Source organism: Scylla paramamosain, chromosome 14, assembly GCF_035594125.1.
Source record: "Scylla paramamosain isolate STU-SP2022 chromosome 14, ASM3559412v1, whole genome shotgun sequence".
Lineage (NCBI taxonomy): Eukaryota > Metazoa > Arthropoda > Malacostraca > Decapoda > Portunidae > Scylla > Scylla paramamosain.
The window spans coordinates 2,264,074-2,270,073 of NC_087164.1; positions in this window are offsets into that span (position 1 = coordinate 2,264,074).

Consider the following 6,000-nt stretch of genomic DNA (forward strand, 5'->3'; position numbering starts at 1 on the left):
GACGTAGGTTAAGAGGGGACCTGATAGAAGTCTTTAAGTGGTATAAGGGTTTTATAACAAGGGAGATGTAAGCAAAATTCTTAGGATCAGCAACCAGGGTAGAACAAGAAATAACGGGTTCAAGCTTGAAAAATTTAGGTTTAGGAAGGAGATAGGAAAAAATTGGTTCTCAAATAGAGTGGTAGATGAGTGGAACGGACTCAGTAATGATGTAGTTAGTGCTAGGACACTAGAGAGCTTTAAGAGAAGATTAGACAAGTTTATGGATGGGGATAGCAGATAGAAATAGGTAGGTGTGTTTCATACAGGGACTGCCACGTGTAAGCCTGGTCGCTTCTTGCAGCTTCCCTTATTTCTTATGTTCTTATGTACATGGCAACTATGGTTAGTCCCTCTTGTGTTTTTTTAAAGGCATAGAGTAACAGATTCAGTGTTTGACAAATTAACATAATGGAAAGTTCTCTTTGATGACCGATCCTTGGTCCCGCTAACAAAACTGCTGTGCTTGTTTTAAAGAAAGTGTTCTATTGAGTGATGTGTGATTCCTTGAAAATATACAGGTCACGATTAAATATTACGAATATTAGAGTTTCACTAGAATGGTGAAATAGATAAATAAGTAAATAAATGAAATACACCGTATATGTATTACGAGTAAAAAAAAAAAACTGAGTCTGTTGGTTAATAGAGCGGTGAGGGACGCCAGGATGTGCCTCATCACAAACAATGTAGACGGCCGCCCCAAAAATGATTCACAACACATTGTATGGTATCAAGAGACAAATAAAGGTAAATCATCATATTACAGGAAAACAACAAAAAATAATCATATATATATATATATATATATATATATATATATATATATATATATATATATATATATATATATATATATATATATATATATATATATATATATATATATATATATATATATATATATATATATATATATATATATATATATATATATATATATATAAACACACACACACTCACACACACACACACACACACACACACACACACACGATGATTCTGGGCTTGTTTCTCCCTCTCCTCCACCCTCTGACTACTTCATGCCAGGTATTAAAATTCTTTCGCAATGATGTTTTTCATGCCCTTGCTGGCCTAAACCCTCAGAAGGCTTATGGATCTGATGGGGTCCTTCCTATTGTTCTCCGAAACTGTGCCTCCGTGCTTGACAGACAGAGCTTTCAGCTCTGTCTGTCAACATCTACCTTTCCTTCTTGCTGGAAGTTTGCCTACATTTAACCTGTTCCTAAAAAGGGTGATCGTTCTAATCCCTCAAACTACCGTCCTATTGCTTTAATTTCCTGCCTATCTAAAGTTTTTGAATCTATCCTCAACAGGAAGATTCTTAAACATCTATCACTTCACAACCTTCTATCTGATCGCCAGTATGGGTTCCGTCAAGGCCGCTCCACTGGTGATCTTCTGGCTTTCCTTACTGAGTCTTCGTCATCCTCTTTTAGAGATTTTGGTGAAACTTTTCCTGTTGCCTTGGACATATCAAAAGCTTTTGACAGAGTCTGGCACAAAGCTTTGATTTCCAAACTACCCTCCTACGGTTTTTTATCCTTCTCTCTGTAACTTCATCTCAAGTTTCCTTTCTGACCGTTCTTTTGCTGCTGTGGTAGACGGTCAATGTTCTTCTCCTAAATCTATTAACAGTGGTGTTCCTCAGGGTTCTGTCCTCTCACCCACTTTCTTCTTATTATTCATTAATGATCTAAACCAAACTTCTTGTCCTATCCACTCCAACGCTGATGATACCACCCTGCACTTTTCCACGTCTTTTCATAGACGTCCAACCTTTCAGGAGGTAAACATATCACGCAGGGAAGCCACAGAACCCTTGACTTCTGATCTTTCAAAAAAATTCTGATTGGGGCAGAGCAAACTTGGTATTGTTCAATACCTCAAAAACTCAATTCCTCAATCTATCAACTCAACACAACCTTCCAGACAACTATCTCCCCTTCTTCAATGACACTCAACTGTCCCCCTCTTCTACACTGAACATCCTCGGTCTGTCCTTTACTTATAATCTGAACTGGAAACTTCACATCTCATCTCTAGCTAAAACAGCTTCTATGAAGTTAGGTGTTCTGAGACGTCTCCGCCAGTTTCTCTCACCCCCTCAGCTGCTAACTCTGTACAAGGGCCTTATCCGTCTATGTATGGAGTATGCTTCACATGTCTGGGGGGTTCCACTCATACTGCTCTTCTAGACAGGGTGGAATCAAAAGCTTTTCGTCTCATCAACTCCTCTCCTCAAACTGAATGTTTTCAGCCTCTCTCTCACCGCCGCAATGTTGCATATGTCGCTGTCTTCTACCGCTATTTTCATGCTAACTGCTCTTCTGATCTTGCTAACTGCATGCCTCCCTTCCTTCCGCGGCCTCGCTGCACAAGACTTTCTTCTTTCTCTCACCACTATTCTGTCCACCTCTCTAACGCAAGAGTTAACCAGTATTCTCAATCATTCATCCCTTTCTCTGGTAAACTCTGGAATCCCTGCCTGCTTCTCTATTTCCACCTTCCTATGACTTGAATTCCTTCAAGAGGGAGGTTTCAAGACAGTTATTCATCAATTTTTGACCACTGCTTTGACCCTTTTATGGGACTGGCATTTCAGTGGGCATATTCTTTTATTGGATTTTTGTTGCCCTTGGCCAGTGTCCTTCCTACATAAAAAAAAAAAAAAAACACACACACAAGTATAGAATATGAAATAAAAAAAAAAACTTTATTTGAAAGTGTTAGGTAGCCTAATTTATTTATTTATTTTTTTTTTCTATAAAGGAAAATCAAGCATTCACAGGTTAATATTATGCGGAAGAAAATATAGCTCTCGTAACTATTTTTACCAGAGATGTGTAGGGTTTTACAAAGCCCGCCAGATCAGCTTCAGGAAACTGTCTCTTGTAGATGAGTTGCATGTTCTCCACATAAAGCGTCTCACTAAATTCCATCGCCGCCAGTCGCTCATTCGTCACCGCCATTGACACCAAACTTATATCTGCCTCCTTGTGTAAAAGAATGACTATTCAAAAACAATTATCAATGGGTTTAAGATAAAAAGATGCACCTGTATTTCAATATATATTACGTCAAAATATCTCCAATAACTTTGCTTCTTCTTTCCCTCCTTTATTTCAACCAGGTGTCACCACTGCTATCACATCTATTTTTAAAGCTGAACACTTCGCTCAAACCTTTGCTAAAAACTCTAACTTGGATGATTCTGGGCTTGATCTTCCCTCTCATCTCATGATACCTATTAATTTTTTTTCGTAATGATGTTTTTCATGCCCTCGTTGGCCTAAACCCCCGGAAGGTTTATAGATTTCATGGGGGTCCCTCCTATTGTTCTATGAAAATGTGCCTCCGTGCTTCCACCTTGCCTAGTCAAACTCTTTCAGCTCTGTCTGTCAACATCTACCTTTCCTTCTTACTGGAAGTTTGCCTACATTCAGCCTGTTCCTAAAATGGGTAAACATTCTAATCCCTCAAACTACCGTCCTATTGCTTTAATTTCCTGCCTATCTGAAGTTTTTGAATCTATCCTCAACAAGAAGATTCTTAAACATCTATCACTTCACATCCTTCTATCTGATCTCCAGTATGGGTTCCGTCAAGGCCGCTCTACTGGTGATCTTCTGGCTTTCCTTACCGAGTATTAGTCATCCTTTTTTCAGAGATTTTAGTGAAACTTTTGCTGTTGCCTTAGACATATCAAAAGCTTTTGATAGAGTCTGGTACAAAGCTTTGATTTCCAAACTACCCTCCTACGGCTCCTACGGCTATCCTTCTCTCTGTAGCTTCATCTCAAGTTTCCTTTCTGACCGTTCTGTTGCTGCTGTGGTAGACGGTCACTGTTCTTCTCCTAAATCTATTAACAGTGGTGTTCCTCAGGGTACTGGGGTACTGTCTTGTCACCCACTCTCTTCTTATTATTCATCAATGACCTTCTAAACCAAACTTCTTGTCCTATCCACTCTTATGCTGATGATACCACCCTGCACTTTTCCACGTCTTTTCGTAGACGTCCAATAATTCATGAAGTAAACATTTCACTTAGAGAAGCTACAGAACGCCGAACTTCTGATATTTCTAAAATTTCTGATTTGGGCAGAGCAAGCATGTTGTTCAGTGCCTCAAAAACTCAATTCCTCTATCTATCAACTCGACACAACCTTCCAGACAACTATCCCCTCTTCTTTAATAACACTCAACTGTCCCCCTTTTCTACACTAAACATCCTTGATCTGTCTTTATTTCACATCTCATCTCTCGCAAAAACAGCTTCTGTGAAGTTAAGTGTTCTGAGACGTCTCCGCCAGTTTTTCTCATCCCCCAGCTGCTAAATCTGTACAAGTGCCTTATCTGTTCATGTATGGAGTAGATTATGCTTCATATGTCTGGGGGTGTTTCACTCGTACCGCTCTTCTAGTGCGTTATGAGTGGAACTCATGGAAGTAGTTGATGAGCTTTTCGCCTCATCAACTACTCTCCTCTAACTGGGTGTCTTCAACCTCTCTCTCATCGCCGCAATGTTGCATCTCTACCTGTCTTCTACCGCAATTTTCTTGCTAACTGCTCTTCTGATCTTGCTAACTGCATGCCTCCCCTTCTCTCGCGGCCTCGCTGCGCAAGTCTTTCTTCTTTCCCTCACTTCTATTCTGTCCATCTCTCTAATACAAGAATTAACAAGTATTCTCAATCATTCGTCCCATTCTCTAGTAAACTCTGGAACTCCCTTCCTGCTTCTGTATTTCCACCTTCCTATGACTTGAATTCCTTCAATAGGGAGGTTTCAAGACACTTATTCTTCAATATTTGAGTACCGCCTTGGAACCTTTTCACTGGCGCAGGACGTGGAAGCGGTGGTGAGAGGGGCTTATCCGATGGTGGCGGAGGACACTGTCGACATGTTAGCAAAAGACTGCTTTGTGGATGCCCTATGCGACCGCTAGCTGCAGGTCCACGTCAAGCAGACAGCACCAAACATCGTGCAGGAACCCTTAACTGCTGAATTCGAGGTGTTCCTGATGACCAGCACCACCGCGCCAAACACCTTCTACTTGCGTTCCACCGCAGAGATAACAGACCGGCCCCGCCACGTGCGAGGGAGGCGAATACAGACCAGCCGTTTCTAGCCCCAGCCGAGCAAATGAGGAAGCATCTCTATCTTTAAGAAAGCCTGGTTTAACTGTGGGTAAATAGGGCACAGAAAGTACCAGTGCAGATGACGTTTCTGCTCCATGGAGAACCACAGCCGTGCTACATCTAAGCCATGCTACTGGGCCTGTGCAGAAAATGGATACTCTACAAAGGAGTATCGGCAGCCCAAGCAGGTGGTGACACGAAACCTGGTCCAGCTGGGAGCAGGAACATCCACCCAGCCGAGAGCCAAGACGCCCCAAAACATGTAACATGTATCGACAGGCGGCAGTGTCCGTGGCCATAACAGTGGCCGGAATTATCAATGGACGCCCATTGGACATGGTGGTGGTCACGGGAGCTGAGAAAACTTTCGTTCGCGAAGACTTATTACCAGCTTGTGGTGTTAACAGATCAGAACAGCAACTGCGGTGACCGAGTGTCAGCTAGTGTATGTGTCTGCAATGAAAGATTCGTGCCTGTTGGGGCTGGACTACCTGAGCTGTGCTTAATGCGTGTGGACCATGTGAAAGGATGTCAATGAGGGATCATGAGGTGCCCCTGAATCCTGGATGACACGCTCCAGCGGGAATGGTATAGGAGCCCAAAGGCCATAAGTCATATGGCCAAAGGCCATAAGTCAACCACATCCCAGCAACCCACACGAGGGTGTGACTGAGGGAAGCGGACAGGTCAGATCCCTCTGGTTTCTTTAAGAAGTTGGCGCTAACACCATCACAACCACCACTTCCTCGACACAACATGAACAAGGGGAGCAAAATGAGGTTAAGGAAGAATCTGACTGTA